The 21,449-nt window shown below is 40.0% G+C and overlaps 1 protein-coding gene across 1 annotated transcript in view; it reads left to right on the forward strand.

Annotated features, from left to right (window-relative positions):
* Positions 1 to 15,614: 15,614 nt before the first annotated feature.
* The window catches only part of LOC135083922 (5-hydroxytryptamine receptor 1), a 134,805-nt gene continuing 128,970 nt past the window's right edge, over positions 15,615 to 21,449 (forward strand). Inside the window, exon 1 of the mRNA XM_063978677.1 lies at positions 15,615 to 15,898. The gene's annotated coding sequence lies outside the window, so the exon portion shown is untranslated. The remainder of the gene's footprint in view (positions 15,899 to 21,449) is intronic.

A 21,449-nucleotide genomic window follows, 5' to 3' on the forward strand; every position in this document is an offset into this window, starting at 1 on the left:
ACCAATAGCAAAACGATTTTGGACTTTCGCCAAACTAATACTAGGTACAATTTGGATTGAAAGGCAGATAAATTAAGTGATCATTAAATCGAGAACTGCAGTGAAAATGCAAGCTCGTTTGAAGGTAGGCTCGGTGCAGAGCCTGCATTTCGTAGATACGCCAATTTGATTTATATTGTAGAGTAATAGAGTATTTATTTCCAAAACCAAGTAAGTTGAATCTAAATAGGTACCCACATTGTTTTTTTTTGTCAGAAGCTACCTATAGCTGTATATAAATACCCAGTTAGAAAAAGTGCATCTCAAAAACGTGAGCAATAAAATTCTTAGGTAGGGAAAATTGAGACTATTTTAGATCAATATTATAGTAACAATGTTAGAAAACTGTTCGCTCAGTAAGTAATTCTTTTAAATCTACATAATACAATATCATGCATTCAATAGTTCATAATATTGATATTGCTGCGAGCTAGGCAGTTATTTAATCCTTTACCTATGTCTGAAGTTCAAATTCAATTTTTTTTATTGCATATTATGTGTTTACTATAGAATCTAGAATAGTCATTTTTCATTAAAGTACCTACTCCAGGTTCCATTACTTTTAACAAATTGTAAGTAGGTACCTACCCTACATTCTTCTTCTGTAAAAGTATCCCATTCGGTGCAATCACAGTAAAGTTTACAGTTTCGTAAGCTCAGCAACTCTACGAGTCTAGGATGAACTTTAGAACTTTTTTGTGGAACTTGGCACTTTTGTTCTGAACTGGATCTGGTGTGAGATTTTTCAATTCGATTTCATTGGAGATGGAGTTGGTTCGACAATTTTAAACCTAAACTTTTTTAAAGATTTTATTGAGATTCATATTATGAGTATACAAGGTGGTCTTACTCGATTATTTCCAAATTATACAAGATATCGAAAAACTGTCTTTCTGAAAGAAAGTCTTTCTCGGCATCTATCAAACGGTATCAATAACAGCTTACAGTGCTCGTGAATAGGGTTGCCAGGTGTCCGGCTTTAGCCGGACATGATTGACTTTTTACGGACGTGTCCGACCAAATATGCTGCCTGCTGCTGTCTTTCCTAAACACTATAATCCGGACCTTTTCAGGGAGAGAGTGAATAGGCACTTACAGGGCAGATATGTACCATCCTAGACTGCATCTCACTTAACACCAGGTGCGATTTCGGTCAAATAATTTCCGTGGCTTGCATAAAAAAAATGTTCTCGTCCGGCATGTCCAGCTTTTGTTAGATTTTTTATGTGGTGGTGTTTTCACCCTGTATATTGTAAGAATTTTGGTGGCTGACCAAAATTAAACAGACTCACCGCCGCTGTGTTTTAACCCAGAAAACCCAGGTTCGATTTTCAGTGGAGGTAAAGTTTCTGTTCGTATTAGTTGGACTCTTTTATTACATCCGCCTGGCTAGCTCTACACTAAAGCTATAGAATAAAGAAAAATGTAATATCAACAGTTTTAATTTTATTAGGGCAAAGAAAATATTTGCCTTCGTAAATTACTCATTACACTCAAGTTATTAGAAACGATCGTTTGTCTTGTCGTATAAAAACTAAATTAGTTATGAAATAAATTTCCTTAATTAATCAATTAATAATCTGAACAGTGAAATAAAAACCTATGTCTATTAATAAATCACGTGTAGAGATATTACATGCCTGAGCTGCCTCGCAGTTGGGATTAGGCCCTGCAGTATGACATGTTACAGGTTTAACCTTAGAAGATTATATTCGTGACAGTTTAATCTCAAATGCACTTCACTAGCGAAGTAAGTAAAGGCTAGCGCGCACAGCTGACTTTTGTTCGCCGTGGAGGCGCATGGAGGATGCACGTGTATGGAGGCGCGCGCACATAGCGACGTGACAGTCACAGAAACTTTTTTTATATTTTCCATACATCTATAAAGGAGGTGAGAAAAAAGTTACGGCGACAAGTCACCCGTGCGCGCGAGCCCTAACTACATACAAAAAGCACTGGAGCGAAGCGATTTCAGAATTACAACTGTCACGTTTTCAGCCAAATGACGTCCACTGGACAAAAGCCTCCCCCAAGGTTTTCCACAATGAACGGTCCTGCGCTGTCCGCATCCAGGCTCTTCCCAGGACCTTTACCAGATCGTCGGTCCACCTACCCGAGGCGTGCCCACGCTACGTAATTTTGAAGAAAATCTGTTGTTACCTTAAGACAGTAGCGCCATGTATTTTTAAAAACACAAAGTTCATTGAGACATGTTACCATGTACTATGAAGATCAAAGTGGGCCATAATAAAGTGGCCAGACTTTGTTTAGGCTCGCCGTGAATAACGGCAGTTGGTGAAATGTTTGGACAGTTTTCGGTCTCTACTTTACGATATTGTTCCTAGGCTAACTGCTAAAAATGTGCTCATCATAAAGTCTTACTTTATGATGAGCACATTTTTAGCAGTTTGCATAGGTTGGCGGGTTTTGATTTTTCTTTATAGAAAACTAGCTTTTGCCCGCGGCTTCACCCGCGTGAAATTTAGTGTCACAAATTGGCACAAATTATAGCCTATATGTTATTCTGGATTATAAACAATAATTCTGCAAAGTTTCATCAAATTCCGTTCATTAGTTTTTGCGTGAAAGAGTAACAAACATACAGACATCCAAACTTTCGCATTTATAATATTAGTAGGATTAGTAGGATAGGAAGTAGTACAGTAGTAGGTAAGTAGTCAGTCCCTGAGGTATAGGAGTGACACGGGAGGGTGTTTTTGTGACGTCACATGTCAGTGTCAGCTAGGTATAGTAAGATAATTTGACTCCATAACTACTCCTACAGATTCTTCGAATTAAGTTCGTTGCGGGTCCAATGACAGTTTAACTTTCCCCCGGGACAAACTTGACCTTCACTTATTGGCGGTCAAGATGTAGATCCTGGCTACACAGGAGTTACAGCGGTGGGAACGAGAAGTGGGAATAGTCCAGAGGGCCTAGTGTGAGTTTGACACACTGATGACATTAAATGTATATAACGGATTGTACAGCGCCCCTAGCGGAAACGTTCAAGAACTAAAATTTTCATACATTTTTTTAACGCGCCCACAGATATTGAGATAGTTTAAAGAAATTATTATTTTACACTTACAGGTACATTTCTTCGTATTAACAACATAGTAGTACATACAAACAATAGGAACCAATACAGAATGCAAATTGCGTTTCATACCCGCGAGACTGATCGTCTGTCATCGTCAAGGTCTGATGAAATTGCTGCTGTGTCAATTATCTGTCGTGTGTCTGTACTTCTACGCACAGACGCACATAAAGCTAATATTTTGTTGCAAAATGAACTCTATTGCGACTATTTAAGAGGCTACAGTGTCAAGCTTGACGTGCTGTTATCTCAGCTTGTATTAAACTGAGACATTGCTCACTAAAATGTTGACAAGTATCAACACCTCCAATTTCGCTGTGGGTCTAATAGCAGTTGAACTTTCCCCCGGGACAAACTTGGCCTTCACTGATTAGGGTTTTACTGACGGTCAAGCGGGACTATTAGTAAGTAGCTATGCCATCAACTACCTACCTACTTGTTAGTTTTTTCGTCCGTTTTCGAAACATTTTCAACAAACGAGATTAGCGCGTTCAACCTAACAATCTTTCTATCTTGGGATAACCGAACAGTGAAGGGGTCGGACTGGCCGACTCGAGACCCGAGGAACACGGGTTCGAATCCTGCCGCCCGCTCGACTATTGTGGTGAGCCCACTCCTCAGATCATAGAATTTCTATGATCTGAGGCCCACTCGTAACACAAGCTTATTTAACTTATCACGAGGGGCTATCGGGACTATTAGTAATTTGAGCAATACAAATCGCTAAAAATCTTTTTACAAAAATCTCTTAAGCTTTATAACATAAGTAAAAGTATAGTGGCATACATAGATTTGTCCAAATAATGGAAAACAATTTGCAGTAAACTCAATACTCGCTTACAACATTAAACTTCCATCGATTCAGTATGACCTTTCTATAACATGGGTAACTAAACCCCCATTTATTACTGGACAAACAAACTTGGAAGACTTCCCAACTTGGCATGTGTGACAGAACATTGCCAAGTTCTTGTTTCGCCAGTAACTCCTAATGAAACGGAAAGTTAGTAGCAGTTTTGATAGTTCGACGTCAAAACTAAGGCAAGGTTAGCCAATTTTCCATTTTAGGAAAATAAGGCCCGTTTTCACCATCAAGCCCTAATTTTTAAGTGACCCTTATGTAAACAAAACTCCTGTTATTTGTTACCATAAGGATCACTTAAAAATTAGGGCTTGATGGTGAAAACGGGCATACCTAAGTGACCTAATTTTAGGCTGGGTTTACACGCCACATTAAAATTGATTTTCCACCAGAGATATAAAAATAATTATCTGTGAAAGGTACAATAATGAAATTAAATCAAACTAAACAATATATGACCGACATATCCCGCAGAATTGCTAAAATCAAGTGGCAGTGGGCGGGGCATATAGCTCGTAGAGCTGATGGCCGCTGGGGCAAAAATGTTCTCAAGTAGCGACCATTGACCTCCTCCTGATCCTCCGTGGTTGAGGATTCCGGGTGAAGCTCGCTTCCACCTTCGGCCTGATCGTCACTTACCATCAGGTGAGATACAGGCTAAGTGCTTCCTCGTTGTAGATAAAAAAAGGACCATTCTATCCACTTACTATCAGCCACTACGTCACAGTACATCTTTAGTGGATGCGTTGCCTAAGACTGGATACATTTTCTCGTTAGATTTTCTGTGGAAACGTGTTCTTGACCTCAAATCGAGGATTTGTCGCTGTTTGATGTTACTCGTAGTACAATAACTAAGGCAATTTTATAACCAAAGTAAATATAAGTATGTGTGATGTTACCAAGTTACAGGTCACAGATTAAGCTTATTTTAGATATCAGCGTTGAGGTACTATCGTGCCTTGGCACAATAATATGCTGAGCGAGGACCTGTTTGGTACAATTTTATTTTTAGGTTTAAGTTTTATTTATTTATTTAAACTTTAATGCCAAAATAAATTTGTACATAAGGCGAACTTAATGCACTAAAGCATTCTCGACCAGTATACCTTTGGGTTGAGCAGAAAATAAATTTGTATTTGAAAAAAATTAATATTGTGTTCTGCCAAATTAACATTTATTTATTTGTTTTATTTTATTTATATATTTAGGTAATTAAGGCATCTTATGTAGTTCTAACAAATGAAGTAGTCCGTTTAGTTCTTAAAATTAGTTTTATGAGTAAACGGACAGAAAAGTTCGTTTGTTCCAGTAATAAATTTTTTAACAAGTTTCTAGTAAATAAACTTTTTAAAACTGTTAGAAATTAGATACTGAAACTCAGCTGCAATAAATTCAACAGAATTGTTCAATAAACTACACTCGACATCAAATAAATCGCACCTCCCGCGACAAGCATTTTCAAACGTATGCATCCCCACTTCCCACCAATATTGGCACCATTAAAAAGCCTAGTTCTAACCTTCATTTCATTAAAGGAAAGGTTTTTACCCCAAAAATGTGTCTTTAGAAGGATCCAGAGTCACTTCTTCAAAAAATAGGTAGTTACGCTTGAGCCAACTTTTATGGCTATAAAACTGTTAAGTTGGGATTAATCGCCATCCATCTGTTAAAGAGGACACGTGAGATCATTATTTGGTTTTATAACCATACAAATTGGTCTAATTGATCCCATAGGTGGGCCCAAAGTGAGGTATTTTTTCAAGTCACATTTATGGTATATGTTAATGATTTATTAAGAAATTAAATGTGTTTTTCTTTAAGGATATTTATTGGGCTTTCAAATAACACCAACATTGTTGGGGCACCATGATTGTGTCAGAAGAAAATCGTTAAAGTTCGCGTCGCGGAAGGTGCGGTTTATTTGATGTTGAGTATAGTTAGGCTTTATACCATAAAAGAAACAAAAAAGTAAGTAAACAAAAACAAAAGGTTTCCCGATACTAAATAAAATCCGATACTGCAGCGCTCATAGTAAATTTTCATATTAAATTGTTAATTCAAAACGTTTCAAAATGTTTTTTCTTTCGCTATAAAATGCAGCAACAGTTAAAGTACAGTCGCGGAATAAAAAGGTTCGTCACCTTAATGTCAGTTTTCGCTTGCACTAGGTTACTGTAAGAGTTAAACCTGCCAACATACCCGTGCAAGAAACAGTGCTGCTAACATTTATATAAATATGACGTTTGCTAACGAATAAGGTTTTGCTTGTTTAATTTTCTATCCCATCAGTGCAATGTTACACAATGTAGTTTTTTTATTTAATAGATAATGGCAGGTTGAACCAACAAGAAGGTTTTAGTTTTATCAATCATAATAATCTTCTTGACAAGTTAAATCGTCAAGCAACTTTGATCTGAATAATTTTGAACTTTACTGACGAACAGTTAAAGATTATTTTCTCGAACTCGAGATTATTCTGTAACATAGTTTCAAAAGGTAATATGTGCTCGCGATTCGTTGAAGGAATCAATTTGAAAACTGACGAACCTTTTTATTCCGTGACTGTACATGTAAACTGCCATCTCGTATTTAACTGTAACAAACAAGGTTTTTGTTGTTTTTATTTCTCAAACAGGTTATGAAAAAAATAAACGTCTTGTGGATTTTTAATTTTGAATTTTTAACTCGACTTTAAAAAAACAAAAGAACATGAAATCGAAAAAAAACGCGTGTTCATTCGTAAAAATTTTATAAAAAAAAATAAAACCGACTCCAGGCAAACTTTACATGTTTCATAATCTTGGCACCGACTCCAAAAGTATCAATCATGGTATACCTACATAAATATTAATAATTCGTCCTAATAAATAAGTAGGTAATTAGTAATTATTTTTCTACGTTTTAGTGTAGGTTTTTTGGAGTCGGTTTTATTTTTTTTTATAAAATTTTACTTATTTTTTGCTTTTTAGTTAACTAATTATTACCTTGATGTTACCACTGAAGGTAGGCAGTACACTGAGACCAAAAAAAATTGGTTCATAATCGGCGGAGATATTGCGTATAAAAAAGTTCATCCCCAATTTTCCACCCTTGGGGGCGAAATATTTTCTTCAAATTCGCATAAAACCACCCCTTTGATAATACCTATTCAACAAAAAAATAATCGTTCAAATTGGTTTATAATCGGCGGAGATATTGCGTATAAAAAAGTTCATCCCCAATTTTCCACCCTTGGGGGTTGTTTTTTTTATTATTAAATTTAAATGGGACCACCCTTGAGGTATTACCTATACGCCGAAAAAAGATTTGTTCAAATCGGTTCATAATTGGCGGAGTTATCGCGTAACAAACATAGAAAAAAAAAAAAAAAAAAAAAAAAAAACATACGGGTCGAATTGAGAACCTCCTCCTTTTTTGAAGTCGGTTGAAAACAGAAGAAAATCAAGTTGGAAAAGAGCTCGTTCATAAAAAAAAACAAACGAACATCGAATCGGAATCCCTTCTATTCTCATTTTAAAACCCCTCAATATGTAAAATCAACGTCAATGTTACAAAACACATGCGATATGGATATTAAGCTACGGCAGGGATGGCGAACCTATATGTATCACTTTTGATTTTTCTAAAAAAATGTAGCAGGAAGGCGCTAGATGTGGTACGCTACCAACCGGTCAACATGGAAATCATTGGGGGAGGCCTATATGTTCAGCAATGAACGTCCTATGGCTGAAATGATGATGATGATGATGAGTCGTACCATCAAATATCACCTAATGCCATCAATGAGAGGAAATATTTCAAGTGGCGCCACTGGCGATTGACAGCAGTTTGACCTTACTCTAAAGTGGCACTAACTGATGAAGGCAAATACGATAGCCCTTATTCAAAATAAATAACTTAGGCTGAGTTGTACCAACTTACTTTAACCGTATCTATAACAATGACTGGTGTTTTTTGTATGGATTTTGTCAGATTTTTGAAGTTCGTTATAGTTAAGGTAAGAAATTAATGGTGCCTGGGTTGCACATTATACTATTTTATATTATACTAGCGGCCGCCCGCGACTTCGTACGCATGGATCCCGATTTACCCCCTTAGTGGTGGAGTTCGTAAAATCCTTCAGTCAGTCAGTCAGTCAGTCAGTCAGTCAGTCAGTCACCTTTGAGTTATAACGGGTGTAAAAAAACCTATCCCGAAGCCGAAGGCTACTTATTCTCCACATCATGAGGATCATTTTTTTCTTTGGGACCATACCTGGGAAACTTGTGGTTTAGGAGATATTGAAGGTCAAAGTCAGAATTATTTTTTCAAGATTTTTACAATATCAATTTCAATTCGTTATTTAGAAACTTTTTTTCTAAGAAACCTTATTTAAATTTTGAGTATTTTCGTCACAATTAGGCTTTTGTCTTTACAATAAGAAATGTACAGTAGCGCGCGCACACACGCTCAGGCGCTGCCCCCACGCCCCGCAACCCGCGCTCGCCCGTGAGTCATTCAACTTTACTGTGAGTTCAACGACTACGAATCTACCCAATTTGTAAAAATGAAATGAGTACTTAAATTAGTCACTTACACCTTATCACCTTACCACTTTAGTTTTTGTTCTAAAAACTAATAAATTACCCTTTAATTAAAATTCGTGTAAAGGGTTTTTACCTTTACACGAATTTGTTTCTTTCCGCAAAATAAAAAATCTTACAGAACCTTGGTTAACATTTTTAACTAAACCATGCTTTTACGCATAACCATCATTCTATCACAATGTAGTATCACAGGTCCTAGTACCTACGCAAGTGTGATAAGCGTAAGACAAGTAGTGTCATTAAAAAGTACCGTAAACAGATGAATAATGAATGGTCTTTTGAATCAGGCTCGTCATTCTTTACATTCATAACTCTCTACTTCAATAACTGAAGTCTTTACGATAGTAATGAAATTAATAAAGTAAAACTCAAATTATTGCTTACACCACACCGCTCTAAACGCCTAGAATAAACACCCTAGCAATGTTGCGCCTATCGTTGATTGAGGCATTCACTTTCGAGTTAGGAGTTATGATTGTGTGTTTTGTAAACTTAAATGATTTCAGCAACTAAATAAAAAAGTATCTTTTTTCACTCCTTCCATACTCATTACTTCCTTTCTTAATAATTTACTTGAAATAAATAATCGTCATGCACGCGATTCTAAATAAACGTAATTTTAATCGCTAATCACAGGTAGTAAGCAGGTGTGATAAACTTGTATCATTAAAAAGTACTGTAAACAGACGACAAATGCTCTTTACACACAGGTTCATTATTGCTTACATTTCTAGCTCTCTACCTTAATAACTTTAACGTCTTTACGATAGTAATTAATAAAATAAAACTTAACTTACTTATTAATGCCATCTGAACGCCTAGAAATAAATCACCGACAAACTCTTGTTCTTTCACTTTCGATATGAGATAAAAGATAAGATTTTGTTTATAAACTCGATTGATTTTAGAAACTAAACAAAATTTCATATCTTTTAGCACTTCTTTCATACCAATTACTTACATTCTTCATAATTTACAAAAAATAATTCATCGTCTTGTTTGGGATTATTTTAAATGAACGTAACTTTATTACACGAAATAACTATCAAAATGTATTGGTATTATTATTGTTTTATTAATAACGATTGCGTATCTACAATTCATTCAAATTTGAGTATTTTGGAAGTTTGCTAAGAGCATTAATTATTATTAAGTATGCTAGGACGGATCTTTAGTTACCAAGATTAAACAAAGTATTTTTCCCGCCGCTTTTACATTCTCATTCGTTGATAGACTTGCATGTACTAAACTAACGAAATTAAAGTTTTGTTATGTTAAAAATTACGTAAATTTGTAGTTGAAAATTAAGAATAATAACAAAGCGATGACGTCATTCGATAGACGTATTGCTTGACTGTGATTGGTCAGTCTCGCCGCGCTGGGCAGCGCCTTTGTTGCTAGGCCGCTCCGCGCCTCGCGCCAGCGCCACTCGCGCGGCCAGTTCGGTTTCTTCGGTCATCGAATGCGCTTTTCTCATTGCAAATTTGCGACTTTAATTGTTTTCTCGGGCGGTTTTGAGTAGTTAGTGTGTGAACGTGTGATAGTGAGTGTGGTGATAGTGAGTGTGGTAATAGTGAGTGAGTGAGTGTTAGGAAAATGCCTAACCATACGTACAGTGCTCGTGAGTACGTAAACATGGTTTACAGTTATGGGAGGGCACATGGAAATGCATCTGAAGCCCTGCGGCTGTATCGGGCTGAACATCCTACAGCGCACCACCCTACTGATGCACGTATTTTTGTTCGGGCTGTACAACGCCTGCTGGACAATCAGCCGATTGTGCCAGTGTTGGAGGGCGGGCGCGGCCAAATACGACCTGCGGCGGAACAAGCCATCCTAGATGTGATGAGGGAAAACCCTCGTCTAGGCGTGCGATCGGCAGCTAGACTGCTGCGTAGAAGGCATGGTCATCGCGCTCGTCATGTCGTGTCTCATTCCACCGTGCATAAAGTGCTAAGAAGGGACAGGCAAAGGCCATACAAAATTCACCGCGTGCAAGCACTGGTCCCGGGCGACGCCCAGCGCCGCATGGCTTATTGTCAGTGGCTGCTGAGACAAGACCGAGGGTTTGTGCGGCGCATCATTTTTACGGACGAGAGCACCTTCACAAACAACGGAATGTGGAACCGTCGCAATGCTCACTACTGGTCTGCCGTAAACCCAAACCAGACCCAAGAAACGGGCTTCCAGGCGCGGTGGAAGCATAATGTGTGGGCAGGCATTGTGGGGAACCGGATCCTCGGTCCCGTTTTCTTGCCACCTAGAATGGACGGGGCCGCGTATTTGAATTTGATCAATGGACACTTGTCGGAGGCCTTGGACGACATGCCGCTGGCCGAGCTGCGGGATACGTGGTACCAGCACGACGGTGCGCCGCCTCACATTGTGAGACCAGTTCGGGAGCGGCTGACGGAGCTGTTTGGCGACCACTGGATCGGCAGATATGGGCCGCATGCGTGGCCTGCCCGTTCGCCCGATTTGACGCCGTTAGACTTTTTTCTGTGGGGTTACGTAAAAGACCGTGTTTTTGACCGCCCTTGTGAGACCAGCGAACAAATGCGTCAAAAAATTATTGACGTATTTGATGAGCTTAAATACCGGTCTGTACGTGAGGGCATACTGGAGCGCGTACATCAAAACACACTTTACCGGGCACGCGTTTGCTTGCACGTGGAAGGTCGTCAGTTCGAGCCACAACTTGTCCGGTTGGAGCGGCCGATTCCAGACGACGAAGTGGAATAGTCGGTAAGTACTTAGCTCTAAACCTAAACAAATGCTAAAGGAATGTGTTTTTTAAATGTAGGAAGTGATTAATCTGGTAATTTTGTGTACAAAATACTTCTGCGGTCGCGGTAGGTAGTGGCGGGAAAGCGCGTACGCTCCAATCACTCACACACACATAGGCAAAGTCGTTGCGTTGCGTGGCGCGCTGTACATTGCGGGCTGCGGAATATTGTATTTTTTTTAATCTTAAAAATAAAAATTAATTCCCACGAATAATATTTTGTAATATTACTTGGTTGGGTGTACAGAATGCGTGGTTTCAGTCTTCGTGATAGGTTTTTTTACACCCTGTATATATTTAGAAGATGAATTTTTCGATTGGTGGTGTGCCCAAAATATTGTGGCACGTGCCATCAATGGCACGAATGCCATTGGGTTGCCATCCCTGACCTACAGCTATTATCACGTGGAAATCAACATTTTATTACCGACGCTAGATTGATGGAGTATGGAACATGAAAAATGGATTGTGGGGACTTTATTAAAAAACGCATTAAAACATGCTTAAGTAAACATTAAGGTTAGATGGTTTGAATAATGACATTATTTCGAGGAAGTTTTTTTTCAAAAGTTTTATTCAGGGTGAAGGTTATAACCCTATCTAAATATGAATTACTAGTTTATACCTATGTCTTTTCTCGCATGTAATAAGCAACAGTTTTGGTTTTATAGTTCGTAAGCTATTGACTAATCTATACTATCTATAGGTACTAATATTATAAATGCGAAAGTAACTCTGTCTGTCTGTCATGCTTTTACGCCTAAACCACTGAACCGATTTTGATGAAATTTGGCAGAGAGATAGTTTGAGTCCCGGGAAAGGACATAGGATAGTTTTTATCCCGGTTTTTGAAACAGGGACGCGCGCGATTAAGTTTTACTGTGACAGACAAAATTCCACGCGGGCGAAGCCGCGGGCGGAAAGCTAGTACCTCATAAGGTAGCGGGAAGGCGCTGAAAGCAGGCCGCCTCCAACCGGCCATTGTGGAAATCATTGGGGGAGGCCTACATCCAGCAGTGGACGTCCTAGGGCTGAAAACGATGATGATGATGAAGCTATTGACTGTAACAGTATGGTATTGTTATGTTTCGGTAGTTAGAAGTAAGATAGCTAGTTCGTCTGTGGTTGACGATTCCAGGAAGCTCGCTTCAACCTTCGGCCTGATCACCACTTTCTATCAGGTGATATTAAGGCCAAGAGCTTAAAAGGGTCGTATTCTATGACCTTTCTTCAGGAACGCTTCCAACGGTGGACTGCTAGTGGTGATATTATTACCATTCATAATTTAAATTAAATGTGATAGAAAAATAGTGCTGGCAGATGTTATTTTGACAAAAAGTATTGTTGCTTCGATAGACTTGTGGCGAATTAAAAATAATTGACTTTGGTAATTACAATGATAGACCGTTTAGTTCAGTAATTGAAGTGACTGTTCAAAATTGCTGTTCGCTGATGTTTGCTTACGAACCGAACATTGTTCTTTGTTCACAGAACGTTCGCTGCTAGTTCATCACCCGTGGATTTTGTCCGTACGTAAACACGTATAGATATGTTATGCTGAAAACTAGATATTTTCAGTAGTCAAAAACAATATGCATATTCAACGAGCATTGTTGTGTTCCCAAAATAAAAAACAAACTATGAAATTCGAGAACTGAAGCGTTCTTTCACTGAAAGAATCCAGATTACAAAACTAGGTCAGTTGTGAATTTTAGAAGTACTTACTTTAGCTACGAAAATATTCGCAGACGAACTGTTTTTGCTCAATATTATTACTATTTTTTTTACTTAATTTGCATATTATTATTTAAAAGAGAACAGTCTCGTCTTTTAATATTAATGCAAACTTGATTTTATAACTTGAAAAGTTATGTATTTTTCAGGAATTCTTGGAAGCTTGCCAAAATTCTGAAAAAACAAGGAAAATTGTTCGTATAGTAAGATAATTTAATTTTAAAAACGACTTGTGTCTGAAAATTATCTTAAGTTTTGTTTTAATAAGAATTTAGATCTAATTACAACTTTAATAAAATCCTTGAATCTTCATTACAATTTTATTTATTACTATCGTAGAATTTCCTATTATTTTCAAATAATTATACCTACCTATTATGTTAATTTATACAGATAATCGCGGTACGCAGAATACAAAAGAAAATCAAAGCTTATTAAAAGTCTCTATAATTAAGATTTTCCTTAAGTTTCCAACATGCTCAACTAGTATGCTATTTTTATTACGTACTAGCGGCCGCCCGCGACTTCGTACGCGTGGACCCCGTTTTACCCTTAGGGGTGAAGTTTCGAGTTTTTTAGGGTTTACCCGGAAATTATTCAAACTTTTCTCGCTGTAAAAACCATCCTTGGACTTCAACAAACATTTAAAAAAAAGAATTGGTAAAATTGGTCCAGGCGTTGTTGAGTTATGCGCTTACCAACACATTTTGCGATTCATTTTTATATTATAGAAGATAGAATCTTACTAATATTATAAATGCGAAAGTTTGTATGGATTTCTGGATGTTAACATGTTTGTTACTCTTTCACACAAAAACTACTGAACGGATTTTGATGAAACTTTACAGTATTATTGTTTATAACCCAGAATAACATATTGGCTATAATTTATGACGATCAGTGACAAACTAAATTTCACGCGGGTGAATCCGCGTATAATACAGAATGAGGTAATGCGCCCCAAAATCACAGTAAGCACCTACAGATTTAGAACAGAGTAACAGAAACGAGCAGATGGATCACCTGATGGTAAGTGATTACCGCCGCCCATAGACACCCGCAGACCCAGGGGCGTTACAGGTGCGTTGCCGGCCTTTAAGGTGAAGATACGCTCTCCTTTTGAAAGCTTGCAGGTCGTATCCGTCCGGAAACACCGCAGACGACAGTCCATTCCACAGTTTGGTTGTACGGGGCAGGAAGTTTCTAGAGAAACGTACTGTTGTGGACTGCCAACCATCTAAGTGATGGGGGTGGAAGTGCTGTCGGGTAGATCGGTGGCGAAAAGTGGCGGCAGGAATAACTTAAACAAACACAGGCAAAGCCGCGTCCAAAGACAAGTGTCTAATAAATTAAGCACGGTGACCTTCTTCATCCACTCCTGCAGGGATCCTAATGAAGATTGATACAATCGATTAGACTCGTTTTCTCTTGGTAATGTTCCAAAATGAACAGACACTTCACCTCTACCTCTACTTATAATAAGGTTACCAATTTTTGTTAATTTATTAAGTTCTGGCGGAAAAACCCGATTTTCTCTATTTCTTATTTAAACGTCAAAATAATTTCAAAGAAACTCATATTTGACCGCATACACACTTCAAAACAGCAAAACACTGTAAGAAGTAACATTAATATTTACTTATTTAGATTTCCATTGGAACAGTCGCCAACACATGCGTCTATACTTGTCGTTATTAAATATATTTTTTTGTAAAATTAACCGTATTACAAGTGCTTGAGATTCCAGTGTTTACCTTGACGTTCTGTCGTCCGTACGACCCGATGTTAGTGAGGACAAACAGTAAACAACATTCAGAATTCCCAAAGTTGTCATGTTTTTAATTTTAAACATAAAACTACGTCATGAATACCGAAATTTTTGAAAAAAAAAATCTTAATGAAATGATTTTGTAGATCATTGTACATAGTTGATATTTTACACCAATAAAATCAATCGAAAATCTTTTTATGAGATGTCAAACCACAATTTTTCCAAAGGTTTTTTTTTCTGCAATAAAGATCGGTGACGTATCTTGTGTGAGTTTTTTCAGTAATAGAGACTTATGACGTCACCAGTCTATTGTAAACATGATCATAAAAAAACTTGTTTTTAAAGATTTTTTTTTTCAGGATTGACAATATTTTATTAATTTGGTAAAAACATTAAATGTGTTTAAATAGTCCTTAATTCTATTATTACTGCGAATCGCTCATAACATTATTTAACACAAAGTTACAAAATTTTTAGCGTTCTCGAATACCCAAACTATAGCTGCATAGAACTAAAAAAAAAACAACAATATTCAGGCGATCGTACACAAAGATTTTCTTTTTCGAATTTCCACTCCCAAATCGAGATCCGCATTTATCGATTGTCAAATCCGAACCCGCTAGATATAATTAATCGGTATAATCTGATAACTGGCCGAAAATATCAAAATTCGAATTTCGAATACAGGTGCGACGTCGCGGCGAGTTACGAACTAGAGTAGCGCCAGTAGTGTCGCGGGCATGACGTTGGAAGGACGTCGCGCGTTCCCCGCTTACATGTTACGCGCACCGAAAAAACTCGAAAGATAAAATTGAAAAGATTCGCAGTGCTGTGAAGTGAAGTACCAAAACTGTACTTGTTACCTTATCGCAGTGCGTCAATTTTTTTAACTGATAAAGTGATGTGGCAAAGATTAAATTGATTATAAGTGAATTTTTAGAAACAAATTAAGTGTTTCAAGTTTGATAGTTTTTCAATATTCATCTTTGGACCCTTTCATCTTTAGTTTTTCACCTGAAATGTAAGTACCTATTTAAATATTATTTTTATTTTATCTAATTGCGATGTTAAAAAAAGTTTATAACTGCGTGACAGTGTAAGAGCCTTGAATTAAAAGATAATTTATGTTTACATACATATTTGAATATGTTCGTCTAAGGACAGTGTTGACTGCCGGAAGCATATTTAAAATCGATTAGAAGAGTATATTATCACGCATTTTATAAAATAAAATAAATTCACCACTAACCCATTAATGAAAAAAACATTGTTCACGTTTTTTTTTTTCACTTTAAATTTAAACTTATTTACATTTTTACGAAGGAAAATAAGACCAACAATTTAATTGGAAAACTTAACAGAAAAAGATCATGTCGCATCTTTCGGAAAATTGCCGATTACTCTCATGAAAAGTTTTCCAACGAGGAAAAAGACATTTCAGTGTAAAAAATTCTACGTAAAAAATATTAAAAATATTCCTACTGTTTACTTTAAGTATACTATTTACAATATCATTAATAATTCTTTGTTAAATACTTCGATTATCACACAAGCTGCCTATTGCTTTCAAAGTCTTTCATGCGATTTCTGCTTTCATTTATTTCGAAGCGAACACCTTTAATGAAAAAGGAAAATCCTCTTTATCACAAAGGGCGCTGTATAAAGAAAAATTCAGACAAAAAACTGCTCAGTTTTATCTTTTTTACCGTAATCTTGCTACTTAATTTACTTCTAGATACCATGATACTGCATTTTTGACTATGAAAGATAAATAATAATGAATAAAAAATTTGAAATATTATTAGTTTACTGTGTCACAAAAATAATAATCTTACAATTTAATTAATATCTTGTTGTCCAAATAAGTTACTTTTTTTAAAAAGATGTACACCATTTTCTTTCCAATAAATTCCTTGATGCCGCTGACATCGATTTTCCATCCTCATCTTCCAAAATTTTCCGAATACACTCTACATTACATTTTTAATCAATATTTTAAAAGTAGGTATATGATTTTATTAAAAATTATCTTAGTTAACTATACCTAAGTAGAACATTGCAGGTGTTCCAACGATATAATTACGAGTAACGACGGGCACATCAAGCCTTTTTATTTACATAATTATTTAAGACGTACAATACATACTTTTTTGATAGAAACAAGTCAGACATGACACATTAAGTCTGACACTGGTCATGACCTCAGTAGTTATACCACTTGATTTAAGAAGCTATTCTAACGTGCACCAAACAATTTTTTGCGTGATTTTGCTCATCCTTTCTTAAACTAAGTACGTAATGACGCAAATGGTATGAAAACCTAAACAAATAGCACAGTTTGTATTTGACGTTAGTCGGTATACGTGTATTTACTGAGATTTATGTATTTGTTGTGTACATAGTTTTATTTACCATAGCATTATTCCCATTGTTGAAAAAGTTGGGAAGTGTCGGATGACTATTCGACCCCAATGGAAGGGATCGTGTCAACAAAAGAAATGAAGATCTTTAATTTTTATTTTACATTCTACAAAAAACAATTGACAGTGTTTACTTAAAAAGAAAATGTCTTTAGGGTACTTCAACTCGCATTTTAGTTGACTTTACATTGCGATGTTCTTTACTGCTGAGGTTTTTCCAGTTTATCTTCCGAAATAATTTATCAGTAACATTTTAGATTTCAATTTAATTCTCTTTACAGACTTTTGTTTTTAAATTAATGGTCATTCTTAAATTAAGCCCTATATGGATAATCCGTGTGGTGGACTGCAGTGGACTGTATGCGTTTGTGTGTGTTCGAGAGCGCTGACCGGACGATGATGACTGCCGTTGAGAGCTTGCCCTTACTATGTCAGGCGTAGTAGGTGCTACTTGCAGGAATAAAACCACTATTTCACTTGCTGAGACTTCTCGCGTTTATTATTCGCTTCCTTTTCTCAGTTCTTGCTTCTTCAGATCACTTGTTGCTTGGAGCACTTGTTCTCTGAACTGAACAAAACAATACATAAACTTTAAATAAACTTAACTTGTCTCCCGGAGCGCCTCGCTCCGTATTTATAGGGCCCCGGGCTATATCCATCCCTTTCTCTCCCAATATTCCTGTCTCTGTCTCTCATGTTCTGGACCATAGTTCTGGAATGTTCGAAGCGAGAGGTCCGATGTTGCCGTCCCGTTTCTTTTTCTCTCGAATATTCCAGAAGTGTGTGGAAGAGTAATTGATGTGCAAGCGAGATGAGAGATAATGTGAGAAAGAGATGGAATGTTATTTATACCTAATCGACTCTAATTGATTATTTTACAACATTATCTGACTATTAATGTTGCTAATCGATTCTAATTAATAAGTTAGCGTATTTCCTTGGTCGACGTCGCTAACAATCTCCCCCGCAGTGCGAAGCACTCCCTCTTCCGGATGCGACGTCTTGGCAGGAACCAGGACTACCACTTGTCGCGTCGGTCGCCGTAGCACTCCTCTGGGTGTTCGCACGTCGAGGACTCGTAGATACTCTTCCGTCCGGACCGGGGTATACCCTCTGCACTTCCCCTCGTGGCCAAGTGTTCCTTGGAAGCGATACGTCGACTATAAAAACGACGTCGCTGACTCGAGGGTCTTCTGTTTCCCGTCCGGCTATCTTCCTTGGCATCAAAGTTGGCAGGTACTCTTTTAGCCATCTTCGCCAGAAGTGGTCCGTCAAGCGCTGCGCTGTCCTCCAGTTCGCCTTCCCGATGAAGTCGCGGTCCTTGAACACGCCCGGCGTCATCGCTCCGCAGGATCTTCCGATGAGGAAGTGGTTCGGCGTTAGGCTTTCTTCGTCTTTGGGATCCGCGCTGATACAGGTAAGTGGACGCGAACTCACAATGTGTTTCGCTTCGAGAAGGAACGTGTGCAAGACTTCTTCCGGTGATGTCTTTTCTTCCAGGACGGCCATTAGTGTCGTCTTCACCGTGCGGACCCTTCTTTCCTAGGCACCTCCCATGTTCAAACATCCTGGTGGGATGATCATCCAACTTCTTATTGATGGGACGCTGGTGCGCCTGATGCCCTCTGTTGGTCTTCTTCAGGACACTGCGAGCCGGTTTGTCGGCGCTGCTGCATGGCCGACGTGGTTCCACTCCGATGTCCTCTTTCTCGAAGTGTCGGTGAACCAAGGCTTCCGTTCCATCTTCTACTAGTCTGCTGTGGTGCACTAACTTCACTGGATCACTTCTTCCAGTGTTGCATCCATGCAGAACCCAGCCAAGGCTGGTCAAAGAGGCAACTGGTTCGGAGGCCTTCCCTCTGCGTAGTCTCCGTGTGACTATCAGCCCCCAATTGTCTTGCCCAATCAGAAGTCTAGGTACTTCTTTGTCGTAGACCAGCTTCTTTCTAATTTTCTTCAGGTGTTTCCAGTTTTGAAGCATTCTTTCTTCGACACCTTGCTTCGTCAGCTTCAAGTTGTCGATAGTTCTCGCTTCCATGTTGAGTTTATTTCTACAATGGACCCCCTTGATCTTCATGTTGATCTTCTGGGAGTTGCTCTTCTGCATACCGTTCCCCCCGACCATCGCGATGGTGATGGCTTCCGGCTTCCCTTGCGCCCCAATCTTCTTCGCTACTGAAGAGTCCAGCAGCGTGACGGTGGATCCTTCGTCCAGGAGCGCAAGCACTCTTGCTGTCCCCTTGGGCCCGTAAAGGTTTACCGGCGTCATTTTGAGGTAGGTCCTTCCGCAGCTCGTGGCGTGCACCGACGACACAACTCCTTTGGCGGGCTTCTCTTGAGTCTTCGTTGCTGCGGACTTCTCCGAGTGAAGACTGATGTGATGCCACCTCGTGCACTTCTTGCACGGCTGTGCCCGGCATGTGTTCCTTGCGTGCTTGAAGCGCAAGCATTTGAAACACATTCTTGCCTTCTTTGCCATTTCCCATTTTCCGTCTACACTGGATTCCCTGTACCTCTTGCACTCGTACAGCCAGTGATCTTCTCGGCATTCTGGGCACTTCTTCACGTCGGTCTTCTGATCTCCGTAGTATCCCTCCGCTTGTGGGACGTGGTGGACCGGCCTCTTGAACGTGTTCCTCTTTTGGTCTCAGGACACTTCTGGGGGAGCGTAGTCGCTGTTCATATCTGCTTCAACTTCCATGAAGTCATACATAAGTTCGAGCGCTGGTTTTCCTTCTGCCCGGCGCTCACGTTGATACATCAACCACCGAGACTTCATTGTCGGCGGCATCTTCTCAATAAGACACTCTACGGCTCCTGGTGCGCACAAATATTCCATCTTGCCGAGTGCCCTGATGGTGGCCACGGCATTGCGGACTCGGCTGGCAAACATGCAGATCTCCCCTGATGACTCGTTGACCCTTGGCAGCATTTCCATCTTCTTCAATTCCGCCAGGGCAATCGCTCCAGGTCTGCCAAACCGGACCTCCAGGCTCTTCATCAGCTCTTCCGGATCCTCGGCGGTGAACAGGAGGCTCTTGACTGCCTCCCTCGCGTGCCCCTGGAGACACCTTCGTAGTCGCGCCAAATTCTGTGCCGGCGTGAAGGAGCGCGCGGTGTCTTCATAAGACCTTCTGAACGCGAGCCATTCTTCACATGCGCCGTTGAAGCTTGGGAGGTCGACTAGTTGCATTGTGAGGCCACCTTCTGCCCTCTGTGACAGCTTGGTGATGGCCATGGCCAATTCTTGAATATCGGTCCTCCCTTCCGAAGTTAGTGGCTGCGGCGGCGGCGTCGGCGGCAACACTTGCGGCAGCAACGGCGGCAACACTTGCGGCGGCGACAGCGACGACGGCAGCGGTAGAACTTGCGGCGGCGGCGGCAGCGGCGCGGCGGTCGGCGGCGGCGGTAGCGGCTGTGGTTTCGCCGGTACCTTCTCGGCGATGATGCTCGAGTGGTCCGACCAATCTTCGATCTGCATTTGCCTGTATTGCACTTCTTCTGGATCCTCTTCCAATTCTTCGGAATCCAATTGGGCCAACTCCAATTCCGCTTTGGCAACTTCCAGTTCCTGGCGGGCCACTCTTAATTTGGCCTCTATTTCTGCCCTTCTTCTTGATGAGCGGACGGAGCGCGTGTCTTGATTCACTCGTGACAGTCGCGGCGTTTGTTCATGTACTTGCGGCTTGGGCGGCGCGTACTGTCCTTCAACATTCGGCACGGTGGTCACCGTAGTCACGGGAGTCGCAGCGGCGGCGTTGGCGGCGGCGACGGTGGCGGCGGCAACATTGGCCGCGGTGGGCGTGGAGGCGGCGGCGGCGGCTGCGGCGGCGGCGGCTGCGGCGGCGGCGGCGGCGGCGGCGGCACGTCTCTTCTCTGCTTCCGCGATACGGGCCCTTAGTGCTTCGTGTGGCTTCGTGACGTCGGCGGTTATCTCCTCTGTGTAGGAGCGCGGTGCTGGTTCCCCTCTTCCCAAATGCACACCGGGCTCTCCCATAACCCGGGTGCTAACAGCCGGCGCGGCGTGGTCCCTGGCGATGCGCGGTGAGGACGCGCCCCCGGCGGGATACGGGGTCAGCGTTGATGAAGTATCCGTGGTTTCCGTCGGAGTACTTCCTCCATGAACCGGCGGCGACGTAATTCTCCCTGCGG

The sequence above is a fragment of the Ostrinia nubilalis genome, chromosome 24, assembly GCF_963855985.1.
Source record: "Ostrinia nubilalis chromosome 24, ilOstNubi1.1, whole genome shotgun sequence".
NCBI classification, from domain to species: domain Eukaryota; kingdom Metazoa; phylum Arthropoda; class Insecta; order Lepidoptera; family Crambidae; genus Ostrinia; species Ostrinia nubilalis.